We start from the raw sequence: 15,536 nt of genomic DNA on the forward strand, positions 1-15,536 counted from the left end.
AAATAGGGAGGGAAGGAGGAAAGAGAGATGATTTGAATAACTCCTAATCTCCAAAACAATATCCTTGGCTTAACTCCAAGATTTCCATGAACTTGGCTGTACACACGTGGTATACCTTCTACATCCCGTTTTTTTGATCCATGTTTTTATAATCTGTGTGAGGTGTGTCCTTGCTTACAATTTACATTTTTAGTGGGACCAAAACATTTTCCATCCACTGGTCTTCCATTTTTGATAAATGGAAACTATGCTTGTAATTTCTCAGGATTAAAAACCTGAGAGACAATGTGGCTTGTCTTTCATAACCCAGACCTTGTCTGTCAAAAAGTCCCATCTGATCTATCTATGAAATAGACATAGACTTCCATTTTTTGTTCTTTTTTTGTATCATCACTGGTATCACCTTGGTCCAACCCACCACCTTCTCTTCCAGATTATTGCAATAGCTTCCGATATGCCTGCCTCTTTCCTATTCTCTGTAGAGCGGTCAGTGTGATCTGTTTACAATACATTATGCTGCTGCTGCTGCTGCTAAGTCACTTCAGTCGTGTCTGACTCTCTGCAACCCCATGGACTGCAGCCTACCAGGCTCCTCCGTCCATGGGATTTTCCAGGCAAGAGTACTTAGTGGGGTGCCATTGCCTTCTCCAACAATACATTATATCATGTCCTATTTTGCCAAAACTTCTCACTTTTCCCGCATCAATGTCAATAAAAGCCAAGCTCCTAAAGTGGCCTACAGGCCTTTGTACTTGTTGTACCTCTGCCTGGACACTCTCCATCCAAAGGGCAGCAAGATTCTGTCATCATCATCTTTAGATCTCGCTCGTGTCCTGTAGTCAGAGGCCTTCCCTGACCATCCTCTATCAAATACCAACACCCCCTCCCCTATAAGTGCTGAATTTCCCCCAGAGCTCTTTTATCCATATGATAAATGATATTAATAATGATGATAGCAGGTATTTCTACGACTTTATGTTCCATCCACTGTCCAAATAACCTTACTTATATGGATTCATTTCATCCTCATAACAACACTAGGAGACAGTTTTATTATCCTCATTTTGCATGTGGGGAACTTAAGGCAACTGAGAGTTAGTCAGTCTTAGACTCAGAGTTATAAAGTGGCGGAGCAGAGATTCAAAGCCTTGCAGTTTGTCTCCAGCCTCTGTGCTCCTGTCTAATCTGAGCGATAGCTCCTCATAGTATAGGTAATTCTGTTGTTTGTTTATTGTTTGTGGTCTCCTGCAGGAACAGAAAATTAAGAAAGACAGAGACTTATTATTTTACTTACAACTATATTCCAGTTCTTAGAATAGTCCTGACTTACAGGAGATTCTCAATACATATTTGTTGATGATGATTCTACGTCATCACTCACACTCTTCCTCTGTCTAAACTGCCTTGGAGCCTGCTTAATTCCGGCTTGAACTATGGTTACATCTTCTGATATACAGGCAAGTTCTTTGAAACTGAAGCCATACATGAAGGTTCTGTGTTAATTATCATAAATCTTTTCGCATGATATATGATAAAACAGCCTTGTATTCATCCTAAATGGATACATTTATCTTGAAGAAGATATTTCTCAGGACAAGGAAACCTCATAAATAGTAGCTAGCAAAGGGGATATCTGCATGTATTTGTAAGAATATGTGCTAATTAAGACCTAGAATTGGCTCTGTGTTCTCTACCTCTGAAACTAAGGGTTTTATTTTAAACGTAAAATAATCAAGATTTTGATTCTGGATGTACAATTTTATTATATTTCACTCAAGCAGAGTATTAAATGAAGCTTTTCAGACCACATTCAATTAATAGATTTTTTTGTCATTACTTTGTTTTCACTATATAAAATTATTTTGTAATCCCCAAAGGAAATCTGAGGAACTTTATTCTTTTTGAAGTGTCTTTATATTTACTCTGTGTGTACACACACACACACACACACACACACACACACACACACACAGTAGAAGCATACAGTCAATAGTCTTATTCATGGCACGCTTTGAGTATACTTGTGAAAAATTATTGGAATGTGCAACTTAGTAACTGTAATTGTAAAGAATAATAACCTAAGAATCTAACCAGATTAAAAATCAATTCAGTGTGACTTTGTTACATTTCCTTCATTTCCTAATGGTTTGTAGGTGTACACTTTAGTTAATGGATAGGTGTGCTAAGTAATAATTTCTCATGCAATGGCTATTTTGTTGACAGTATGAAAATGCTTTCATATCACATGTGGAACAATTCCATAAAGAAACCATACTGACTTTCATGAGTTATGCAGACAAAATGAACTTCTTTGACAAGTGACTTTATAACTGCTTGCCTTTTAAATTACTTTTACAAATCATTCGGCACACCTTAGTGACAGAGAACAAGACATAATATTTCATTAATACCTCTTTTACTAGAAGTGAGCTAACCTTGATTATCTAAAGAAGAGAATAATCTTTCAGAATTTTGAGAATATACTTTTTTTAGATTTAAAATCATAAGTGTATTACCACTGTTACTCCCTGTAGGTGCTGGACATTAGTGTTGGAGTATTTACATGCATTATTATGTTTATTCCTTATGACAAATATGAGGTTTGGATACTTATGATTTTACGGTTAAGAAAACATGACTCAGAGGCATTAGTTGTCTTTCTTATATATACTATATATGTGGCATCTAGGATTCACACTCTGCTCACTCTTCAAAATCTTGCCTAGCTAATGGTGACAACTAATATACTGATATTTTTAGATGAATATTATAACATACTTTATAAGCCTGATTAAAAATAAATCACTCAGCTCACAGTCTGTGTTGATCATGAGAACTCCCCATCAAGAATGTAACTGAGTAGAGGTCCCTGTGCTGCCATTTTGAAACCAGTATCCTTTGTGTTAAAGTCAACTCCTCACGGATGGCTCCCAGCCAATTACTGAGCACAGTAGCTTTCTCCTTGGAGGGACAAGATGCTTCTGAAGTTGACATTACTCATTGGTTGACACTGGTGACCTTCCTCCCCTCTCTCCATCACTCAGGATCAGATTTGCCCTCCCTGACTTTTCCAGACCTCTCCATATTTATCCTCATTTGGGTGTTCCTAATAAAACCCTTTTCATACTGTTCATGGGGTTCTCAAGGCAAGAATACTGAAGTGGTTTGCCGTTCCCTTCTACAGTGGACCACATTCTGTCAGACCTCTCCACTATGACCCATCCGTCTTGGGTGGCCCCACTCAGCATAGCTTAGTTTCATTGAGTTAGACAAGGCTGTGGTCCATGTGATCAGATTGGCTAGTGTTCTGTGACTGTGGTTTCATTCTGTCTGACCTCTGATGCCCTCTCTCAGCACCTACCGTCTTACTTGGGTTTCTCTTACCTTGGACATGGGGTATCTCTTCACAGCTGCTCCAGCAAAGCACAGCCAGAGAATGCTCAAATGCAAAATGCCAAAGAATGCTCACACTACCACACAATTGCACTCAACTCACACACTAGTAAAGTAATGCTCAAAATTCTCCAAGCCAGGCTTCAGCAATAGGTGGACCGTGAACTTCTAGATGTTCAAGCTGGTTTTAGAAAAGGCAGAGGAACCAGAGCTCAAGTTGCCAATATCCACTGGATCATCAAAAAAAGCAAAAGAGTTCCAGAAAAAACATCTATTTCTGCTTTATTGACTATGACAAAACCTTTGACTCTGTGGATCACAATAAACTATGGAAAATTTTTCAAGAGATGGGAATACCAGACCACCTGATCTGCCTCTTGAGAAACCTGTATACAGGTCAGGAAGCAACAGTTAGCACTGGACATGGAACAACAGACTGGTTCCAAATAGGAAAAGGGGTGTATCAAGTCTGTATATTGTCACTCTGCTTATTTAACTTATATGCAGAGTACATCATGAGAAACTCTGGGCTGGAGGAAGCACAAGCTGGAATCAAGATTGCCGGGAGACTGGTGCAATGAGACGACCCAGAGGGATGGTACGGGGAGGGAGGTGGGAGGGGGGTTCAGGATGGGGAACACCTGTATACCCGTGGCAGATTCATGTTGATGTATGGCAAAGCCAATACAATATTGTAAAGTAATTAGCCTCCAATTAAAATAAATAAATTTATATTAAAAAAACCCTCAGATATGCAGATGACATCACACTTATGGCAAAGTGAAGAAGAACTAAAGAGCCTCTTGATGAAAGCCAAAGAGGAGACTGAAAAAGTTGGCTTAAAGCTCAACATAAAGAAAAATAAGATCATGGCATCTGGTCCTATCACTTCATGGCAAATAGATGGGGAAACAGTGTCAGACTTTTATTTTTTGGGGCTCCCAAATCACAGCAGATGGTGATTGCAGCCATGAAATTAAAAGAAAAAGTTATGAAAGTTGGAAAGTTATGGAAAATTGGAAAGTTATGACCAACTTAGATAGCATATTAAAAAGCAGGGACATTACTTTGCCAACAAAGGTCCATCTAGTCAAGGCTATGGTTTTTCCAGTGGTCATGTATGGATGTGAGAGTTGGACTGTGAAGAAAGCTGAGTGCCGAAGAATTGATGCTTTTGAACTGTGGTGTTGGAGAAGACTCTTGAGAGTCCCTTGGACAGTAAGGAGATCCAACCAGTCCATCCTAAAAGAGATCAGTCCTGGGCGTTCATTGGAAGGACTGATGTTGAAGCTGAAACTATTATTTTGGCCACCTGATGCGAAGAACAGGCTCATTGGAAAAGACCCTGATGCTGGGAAAGACTGAGGGCAGGAGGAGAAGGGGATGACAGAGGATGAGATGGTTGGATGGCATCACCGACTCAATGGACATGAGTTTGGGTAAACTCTAGGAGTTGGTAATGGACAGGGAGGCCTGGTGTGCTGGGGTCACAAAGAGTGGGACATGACTTAGTACCTGAGCTGAACTGAATAAAACCCTTATACACTTAATTCTGTCCTGTTATTTGCTTCTAGGGGTATCCAGGCTAACTTATAAACCATTTATTTATTAAACACAATAATTTTTGGCCACTGCTTATCTTTATCAACTTATGATGGGGTTACTTCTTGAAAAACCTGTTAGTTAGTTAAAATACCATAGATCAAAAATACATTTAATATATCCAACCTACCAAACATCACAGCTTCATGTCGCCTATGTTAAATGTGCTCAGAACACTTACATTATTTCACAGTTAGGCAAAATCATCTAACACAAAGCTATTTTATGATACAGTGTTGGACAAATCATGGAATTTACTGAGTACTGTACTGAAAGTGAAAAACAGAATAGTTGCATGAGTTCAGAATGGTTGTAAGTGTATCAGTTGTTCACCTTCATGAGTGTGAATTGCCATTTCCACTGCCCAGCATCATGAGAGCATCACACCATACAGTGCTAGCCCAGGAAAAGATCAAAATTCACAATTCAAAATATAGTTTCTACTGAATACATTTCACTCTCATACCATAGTGAAGTTGAAAAATCATTTTGTGGAACCACAAGTATGGGACCATCTACAGTCTGTTCATTTTTTGCTGACGTCCATGAGATGGCTGAATTCTGTTGCTACATGTCCAATTTGTATCCTTTCTTTAAGCTTCGGTATTAACTTAAAAGAGAACCTACCCTGGTCTTCTTCAATCAAAAGTTATGGCATCTTTCTCTAGAGTCCTCTGGTAATTTATGTGTTCCACTCTATAAAAGTTTTACTTACATACCTTGTTCTAGAAAAAACTAACTACATAGTTTGTTATGTTATAGCATTTATAGATATATGCATATATATAAAAATGTGGGCTTCCCAGGTGGCGCTAGTGGTAAAGAATCCACTGCAAATGGCAGGAGACACAAGAGACATGGGTTTAATCCCTGGTTGGTGAAGAAATGGAGCAGGGCATGGCAACTCCAGTATTTTTGCCTGAAAAATGCCTTGGGCAGAGGACCCTGGTGGGCTACAGTCCATGTGGCTACAACAGGTCAGACATGACTGAGTGACTGAGCACATATAAATATATATTTAAATGTTATAAAGCTCACCGTGCCTAGCACAATGCCTTATATAATTAACACTTAGGAATTGCTTGTACCCATTCAGCCACACCCACTTATTTATCATCTGTCACTGCTTTCCCTTTACCGCAGCTGAGTTAAATGCAGTCAGCTCTCTTTATCTGTGGATGTTATGTTCTATGAAGTCACAACAAACACCAAATTAGCCAACACTGAACCATTTCACTGGGAAGAAACACAGGATTAGTTTCCTGTGAACCGCTGGTCACACATTTTTTTAATCAATCAATACATAGCCTTGTTTTGTGTGTGTTATTTTTTAAAAGTATCTTACTGAGTATAAACTGTTGACTCATTAACATTGAACTCATGGCCAATAGCACCACAACTCATGCCTGAAAGATTATCTGACACCTGTGCTCTCTCCCTGACACATCACAGTCTTACCTAGGAGCACCAGACAAGCCCTCAGTTTGGGGGCCATTTCAAAGAGCAAACCCATCAAAAAAAGGGCACACAAATGCAAGAACTGTAGCACTAAATGTACCTTTAATGGCCACTTATTTACAGCGTGAGACCTGAAGCAAGAAGACAGAGCATGACTTTGTTCAACTGTTGAGAATGTGTGTGTTGAGCAACTCAATTTTTACACTGTTAATTTTATTATTCTCCTGTGTACATATGATATATACTATAAGGAAGTGTAGTCATTAATTACCAATTGAAATGTTAAAGAGTGGCTTCCTTATATCCTATAACACAGTCCTATCTTCCAAACATGGCAAGTTTTTTATTTAGAGTGATTTTCCCAGGAGTACTAGTAAGTATAGCAATGCATGAGCATAACTCCTTTAATTCAGAAAATTGTCAAAGCTATGAGGCATTTGATACTGTTTAAGTGATATGATTTTCATTCTCCATTCTGATTCTAGAGGATGAAAACCTCTTTTATATATTGTGGATAAATTATATATATATATATATATTTATCAGGAGGTTCTGGATTTAGATTTGAAATCATTTTAATCATGTAGTCATAATGATTTAAGTAGAAATATTTGACTATTTCACTAAATGTCTGTTCTCAATAGTCGGCACTTTATTCATCAAGTAATTAGATGCACAAACCAAATAATATTAAGTATAAAATAACTAAAAATTCATCATATTTGTTCCTTGGTTGTCAGGAAGCATTTAACAGGAGGCTTCCTGTGTGCTGTTTTGGATCTGTCAGGAATCCTCTGTTCCTTATTAATTCCTGAATATTCTGGAACTAAGAGGAGAGGCAAGCCTCTCCTGGGGCTGAGGGATTGAGGCATTTCCTTCATTAGTTTTTCTATATGGTGATAAGTACCCTCTTCCTTCTTTGAACCATAGGGTAAAAGTGATTATTTACAACTTTCTGTCTTTAATATGGATCGCCTATGTTTTGTAAGTCTGGAATTTTAATCTTTATCTTTGCTGAGAATAACTACAGTATATATGCCACACCATGTTGATTAAAACACCTTTGCTCCATCAGAGCTCTGGTCCCTGTGTCTTGCTTTCTCTCTCTCTCTCTCTTTCTCTCTCTCTCTCCCTTCCTCTCTCTCTCAGGCTATTTCTTTGGAGTGCAGAGGCTCTCTGAGTTCACTCTCCTGCCTGGGCTACTAAGACCCTTTAGAGAAGGCGCTCTGTGCCTTCACCCAACCGAGAGGGCGCCTGAGACCTCTGTGAACAGAGCAAGCCCCGTGCAGGGGCTTTATTGGCTTTCTGTGTAAACCAAGGAACATCAGCCTCTTTCTCTCTCCTTTACTTTCTTATCGGTGGACTCTGGACCACCAGGTTCTGGTCCATTAAAGGACCGCAACACTTGGTCAAGGTAATCTTTTTTCCCTCAGTATAATTCAAATTCAGACACATTTTTGGAAATCTGGAAATGTATTTTTTCTTTTTTTATATAAATTTATTTATTTTAATTGGAGGCTAATTACTTTACAATATTGTATTGGTTTTGCCATACATCAACATGAATCCACCACGGGTGTACATGTGTTCCCCATCCCGAACCCCCTTCCCACCTCCCTCCCCATACCATCCCTCTAAATGATTAAAAATTTATTGGTTCATCAAAAATAAGGTGTGCATTCTCAGACTTTAAAAATGTTACTGACAAAAGGTCTCATTTTGGAAACAAATCTTTAACTTTTCAACTTTTCCTTTCCTTATCTGTGCCTACAATCAGCAAAAATGCATTTTCATTTCCTCATTAATTTTTTTCTGTTTTTCATAGTATAGGCAAAATTAAATTTTTAATAAAATTTTAAATCTCTAATGATAATCCAAGATGAGTATTAATTAAAACATGTGGTAGAAAAATTCATATATTTATTAGGAAAGTATAAAGCACTATTCATTATGTTATATGGCCTTCTGTGTCCTAAGAAAATACATGCCAAGTGGTTCTGTAGCTTTAACTATTGGCTTAATGGCTGCTTCTGTTAGAACATGGCAGCCTTTCCTGAATGCTTGCTTACCTGTATTTTTGTTTTAGGTGTTCAGCAGTGCTTGTTGGCCAGCTTTCCATCAGCTAAACATTGTTTATGTGAATGTTTCAGCTATTCCCAAAGACCTGCAATGAGACAGGTCGCAGCATTCTGCAATTATAAGCATCTGTTTAGATGTGCTCTCCACCATTAATTCACTATTGTTTATGATGATTTTGTGTAATTGAAACTAAAATGTCAATCAGATCGCCTCTTTCTTAACTCCATAAAGAACTCACTACATCTTTTATTCTATCATTTTATGCGTGAAACAACTTGCTTTTGTTGTTCAAACTAATGTATAGCAATTATTCATGTACTTTCTTTTATATAACGAGCTGCTTTACCTGCCATCTGTGTATAGAGATAATTACATTTGCAAGGAAATTAAAAGCATTTGGTCCAGTATAAATTTTGACTTATTGTTGCTAGTTTTGTTGTGGATATAAAATTCACTCAAGTATTTCTTCAGCATTTCTCTAAATGATTTTCAAGTATTTTATTCACCTTTCCCCCAAACTGATGAAATGCTATTAAACTCAGAAAGAGAAGAACTGCAAAAAAATTGTAGGAATTCAAGATTTTTACTTCTGTTAAACTAATAAAAAGACTAGAAATTAAAAAACAATATAGTTGAGACATGCATAGAGAGAGTATGCATAGAGGAAAAAAAGGAAAACATAATTTCTGAAATGGAAAGGCACTGTAAAGAAATTTGACAAATACTGTACTTCAGCACCTCTAGAAATAAAAAATCAGTGCTGCTCTTGCATTGTTCAACAGCTCTCATCATTCTAATGCTTTAAACTAATTTATAAAATAATTAGTGCAGCTGAAGCTCATTTTGTCTTTCCTGCTATAATTCCATAATAATAATGATTGTGAAGACATGTTTAAACTGATGTGTATCATCCACTCAACTATGAATGTTTCAGGCTGAGTTTATCTCTTCAGTAAATTCACAGCTTTTGAATATCAAGTGGTTTCACCAATTCTTTTAAATTAGAAATCTAGAAACATGGATTTATCTTGCCTTGGGTATACTATATGTGTAGTATTGAGAAATACACCACTGTGTAATATTGGGAAATTATATTGGTCTTCTATTTTCAAGGTCCTTTCCAATTCTCAAGCTTCACTATTCTATGACTTTCTATACTGTGCATATAAGCTATAGAAAGACATGATTCTTCCTGGAAATACCTCTCAAATGTCCCAGCATAGCACTCATTCTATGTTGGTTTCACTCTTACTGTTTTTTGAGAGTTTATCATTGGAGATGTATAATACTGGGATTTTGGGATTCTTCATCTGCAAGCCCATCCCAAACATCTGAAAGACACATTCATTCATTTATTTCATGCTTATTAAGGATGACATCAGGCTCTTGGGCAGTAATTATTAAAATGAAAATGATCCCTGAGTAGATTATGTATTGTGAGATATATAAGTATATAAAGAGCTAATGCTTGTCAAAGTTCAGAGTCTGGCAAAAACAGCTCTTTGAAATCAGATTAAAGTAAAGTAAATAAGATTAAAAGAAACTAGCATAAAACAAAATTTAAAAGGATTTGTGATATAAGAAGTCAATTAAAAATGTGCAAACAGCTCCCAGTATTTCTCTAGTTACTTTAGTTAATCTACTCAATCAAGGTTGAATGGGCCAAGAAACCTATGGACTCAATCCCTTTATACCATTAGACTCTAGGAAATAACACATAAATAATCAAATATCTATATCTACTACATAAATAAATTCATTGTGATACTACAGGCACATATATCCATGGACCAATTTTAGCAAGAGCCTTAGACATACAGCAGACCAGGACATGCTCACTATAATTCACTCTTATGTTTCTGAGCCCACTTCCTACTTCTAATAAATATTCAACAATTTTGGACAATATGAACAAATGTAAACTTCTATACCTTGCATACAGTCGCAATCATGAATAACTGACACCACTCACCATGTAAACTTCCACCTTAAATAGTCAGTCAGTTATAAAATTCTCCGGGTGACAATTTCAAGTCTTTAGGATATCAGGTTTTTCTTCCTGTATGGTTCTTTTTTTTTTTTTTTATCTTTTTTATTTTTCTAATTTTATTTTATTTTTAAGCTTTACATAATTGTATGGTTCTTTTGGTTGTTGTTTTCCATTTTTATTCTGTGGGGGAGTTGTTATGCACCTCAGTGTGGTGATAAATGATAGATTTGGAGCCTTATGAACAACAGAAATGTATTTATCAGTTTTGGGACCTGGGAAGTCCAAGATCAAGGTGTAGGGAGGTGCAGTGTTTATGGAGAACCCAAACCCTGGATCACAGATGCCTGTATTTCTTTCCTCTGTGTTTTTACATGTCATGAATAGGCACTAATCCTATTCATGGAAGCTCCACCCTTATGACTTAATCGCCTTCTAAACTGCTAAGTCACTTCAGTTGTGTCTGACTCTGTGTGACCCCATAGACGGCAGCCCAACAGGCTCCTCCATCCCTGGGATTCTCCAGGCAAGAGCACTGGAGTGGGTTGCCATTTCCTTCTCCAATGCATGAAAGTGAAACATGAAAGTGAAGTTGTTCAGTCGTGTCTGACTCTTCGTGACCCCATGGACTGCCTACCAGGCTCCTCCGCCCATGGGATTTTCCAGGCAAGCTCCCCTCAAATACTACCAATTGTGATTTAAACATACAGATTTTAGGGGGTACACACATACATTCTATAGCAAGCCCCAAATGGCCAGTGCCATCCTTCTGTCCTTAATATTCGCTCATCTATAACAATGTGTAGCAGTTAATGACAAATTAATTTTACCCTGTAACAAGTTTGTACAGGGGAAGCCGCTCACATTTACCTTACCTTATATCTCTTTTACTTTATATTACTCAAGATGGGTTGCAGTCATACCCAATAGCTTGTACCATAAAAAAACAATGAACTTTTCCATCTGTAACCCAACATATCATAGAGAAGAATTAACTAAGTTACTCTATTCTTCTCTCCTATGTGGATACTGCATGAGGATCATCCTTATTATTCTTATTACAGCCTTACAATATAATTCATTTTTCATGGAAACTCATTTCTTGAATAAATGACTGATTCCACATCTGGGTCAGGCATCAGAATATCTATATATGTATAAACATAGAAAATAATAAAAAGTAAACATGATAAAAATACAGCCTACTTGAAGAGGTCCCTACAGGTCAAAATGGGATAGTTTGAGCTTCAGGAAAGGATAATAATTACAATGTATTAAAATAAAAAACATACTTATATCTATGAATTCATAACGATGGTAAAAAATAATTATGTTAAGCCTATTCATTAGAATAGGAACTGGTCAATATAGATGGCTAACAAACACATGAAAAGATGCTCAACATCACTCATTATCAGAGAAATGCAAATCAAAACCACTATGAGGTACCATTTCATGCCTGTCAGAATGGCTGCTATCCAAAAGTCTACAAGCAATAAATGCTGGAGAGGGTGTGGAGAAAAGGGAACCCTCTTACACTGTTGGTGGGAATGCAAACTAGTACAGCCACTATGGAGAACAGTGTGGAGATTCCTTAAAAAACTGGAAATAGAACTGCCATATGATCCAGCAATCCCACTGCTGGGCATACACACTGAGGAAACCAGAAGGGAAAGAGACACGTGTACCCCAATGTTCATCGCAGCACTGTTTATAATAGCCAGGACATGGAAGCAACCTAGATGTCCATCAGCAGATGAATGGATAAGAAAGGAGTGGTACATATACACAATGGAGTATTACTCAGCCATTAAAAAGAATACATTTGAATCAGTTCTAATGAGGTGGATGAAACTGGAACCTATTATACAGAGTGAAGTAAGCCAGAAAGAAAAACACCAATACAGTATACTAACGCATATATATGGAATTTAGAAAGATGGTAATGACAACCCTATATGCGAGGCAGCAAAAGAGACACTGATGTATAGAACAGTCTTTTGGACTCTGTGGGAGAGGGAGAGGGTGGGATGATTTGGGAGAATGGCACTGAAATATGTATAATATCATATATGAAACGAGTCAGCAGTCCAGGTTTGATGCACGGTACTGGATGCTTGGGGCTGGTGCACTGGGATGACCCAGAGGGATGGTATGGGGAGGGAGGTGGGAGGGGGGGTTCAGGATGGGGAACACGTGTACACCCATGGTGGATGCATGTTGATGTATGGCAAAACCAATACAATATTGTAAAGTAAAAAAAAAAAAAAAAAAGAAATGAACCAGTCATTTATTTTGCCTTTTCTTAGTGTGGCTTTTTAAAAAAATTTATTTAATTTTAATTGAAGGGTAATTGCTTTACAGCACTGTGTTAGTTTCTACCTATACAAACTCTGTAACCAGGAAATCTAGTGATAGATGAAGGAACAGTGTCTCTTTATAAAAGTATTCCCATTAAGGCTGAAAAATTAATGAAAAACCAAGAGTATCAACAATGTGCAATCCTCAGGGAATTGAATCTAAACACTGAGGAACAATGATATCTAATGTGACACACAAAAAAGAGAAAATTCATTGAATTGGGTTCCCTGACATGAGGGAACAACATCATATTCTGAGGAGCATTCTCAGTGTCATATCCTGAGGAGCTCAAACCTGGGTCTGATGGAGCCTCCAGATCCAGCTACCAAATTGCAGGAGATACAGAGGTTACTGGAGCAAGTTAAGCTGCACCAAGAGTTAAAGTGGGCTGAGTACACAAGGCAAAGTGCCTAGGTCCTTCAACAAAAAAGAGAGGTAAAGGGAAAGCCGATAGACTAAAAAGATTTAACATGTATATCAATCACATTGTTTTAAATGGTCAAGACTAAACTATACTGTCTAGGGACACGCACTTAGGTGATGTCACTTAAAAACAAACAAACAAACAAACAAAAAAACACCAGAGAGGTTATTAGGAAATGGAGATGGTGGGTCCTTTTGGAGGAAGAGAGGGGCTTGTAACTGGGATGAGGCCACATGGGAGGTGAGAAAATTTCTGTCGTACTTGAGCTATGGTAATAAAGGCTTTCACTATATAATAATTTGCTCAGCTTGTATGTTCGTTTTGTTATTGATTTCTATAGATGTGTTTTATTTTATAACGGTTTTTAAAAAAATGAAGCCACATAAGTGAGGACAGTTGCAGTCCCTCGCTTCATAGTGTTTATTTTATGGGATCCAATCCAGGCTGCCCCCTGGCTCAGCTGCTTTCCTTAAGAGCTGGCCCCAAACCTGGATGTCCAGTGATACTAACTTGAATGAAAGTCTGAGGAAAGAAGCCATTTGATGAGCCTGAGGGAATGTCAGATACGGGGAAGGCCAGAACCTTGCTTATAGGGCAGTTGGTATCAACACTTCCAGCCTTTTACCATATAGCCTGGCTGCTATATGGTTTGCTCCTCTGTGAATTGGTGCCATATTTTGTGTCTGTGTGTGGTATGGGGCAGATAACAATGATGAATCGCTCAACTAACACTGCGGTGCTCCATCACCTCTTGGAGTCAAGCTCAGGCAGGCAGTTTTTCTCCTGACCAGGTACCAACATACGATCTGGGAGATATAAAATAATCCCCCCACTCTCTGTGTTTTAGGGCTTTTGCTTTTCAGACTCATTGTGTGTGTGTGTGTGTGTGTGTGTGAGTGTAAGAGTGTGTGTATGTATGTGAGTGTGGGTTTGTGAGTGTGGGTGTGTCTGTGTGTATGGGTATGTATGTATGTGAGTGTGTGTATATGTATGTAAGTGTGTCTCTGTGAGCATGTTTGTGTGTATGGGTGTGTATGTATATGAGTGCAGGTGTGTTTATGTGTGGCATGTGCAAGTATGTGTGTGTGTATGCAAGTGTATATGTGTGGGGGTGTGTGAGTGTGTGTGTCAGTATGAATGTGTGTGTGCACATGTTAATTCTCATCTTGATCTCAGTTCCTCACATTTCCCTACATAGAACCCTCCCTTACCTCTTACTGACATGTAATAAATCATCTAGACCAGACCAAAAAATTCCAATTTAAAGATTCTTAAGAATAGTGACTCAGATATTCTTTAAATTGCTTTCTCCTGAGTTTTCCAATGTAACAGCACAAGTAATGTGACAGACTAATGAATAAAGATGCAGATGAAAGAGCACAGAGTCCCTTGAGGCCTCCCTAGTTTCTCATCAAAAGTCTTCCTCTGTTCATTGTTAACTGAAATCTCTCGAGACAGAGATTCACCCAGATGGGGGCAGAGGAAGGACCACGGATCCTTGGTTTCTACACCATTAAGCACTCATAACACACTGACCCAGTATCATAAGTCAATTTTATGATGTGGCCCAGGTGTATCTGTCTGTGTTCTCGATCTTTCCGAATGGTTGCCCCATGGTACAAGCACCATTTGATAATACCATGCACTGTTATTATCCACCTGCCATTATAATGAAACAGGCTTTAATTACTTCCTGAGATATTGCAGCTATTAAATGGATGAGGCGAAGGAAGGCACAGCCAATTCTACTCTGACTCCAAAGTCCTTGACCTTTCTTTTCTGCATCCTCATTTCAGAATAACTTTATTTTCCATTCCACCTACTTAGGTTTCATTTACTCTCTAAGTCCTAACTCAGGGAGTTTTTTCCAGTCCTTGCTGTGCACTCACCATTCTTCTTTCTCTAAGGTCCTATTGTATATTTAGAAAGCCCCTTGCAATGGATCACTCATTTCTTTCATGTAGTGTTGGCTGAATTCTCAACTACTTGCTTACTTCTTTATGGACAGGCAGTGTTCTTAAAGGTGGAAATATGGTTTCCTTCTGTTTTCTAAAGAGTCTAGCACTGTGTAACACAATTAGATTTAAAAATAATTGTTATGAGTGATGACATCATACTCTTTTCATGTCCATTGTGGAGACTAATCAGATACCTAAATGGTTAAATCAATCATTAATTGGTTGATTCAACCAAATAAAATAAAATACCCTCTAATTCCTGTCACTTACTTGG

The sequence above is a fragment of the Bos taurus genome, chromosome 16 (genome assembly GCF_002263795.3).
Source record: "Bos taurus isolate L1 Dominette 01449 registration number 42190680 breed Hereford chromosome 16, ARS-UCD2.0, whole genome shotgun sequence".
In the NCBI taxonomy this organism is placed as follows: Eukaryota; Metazoa; Chordata; class Mammalia; order Artiodactyla; family Bovidae; genus Bos; species Bos taurus.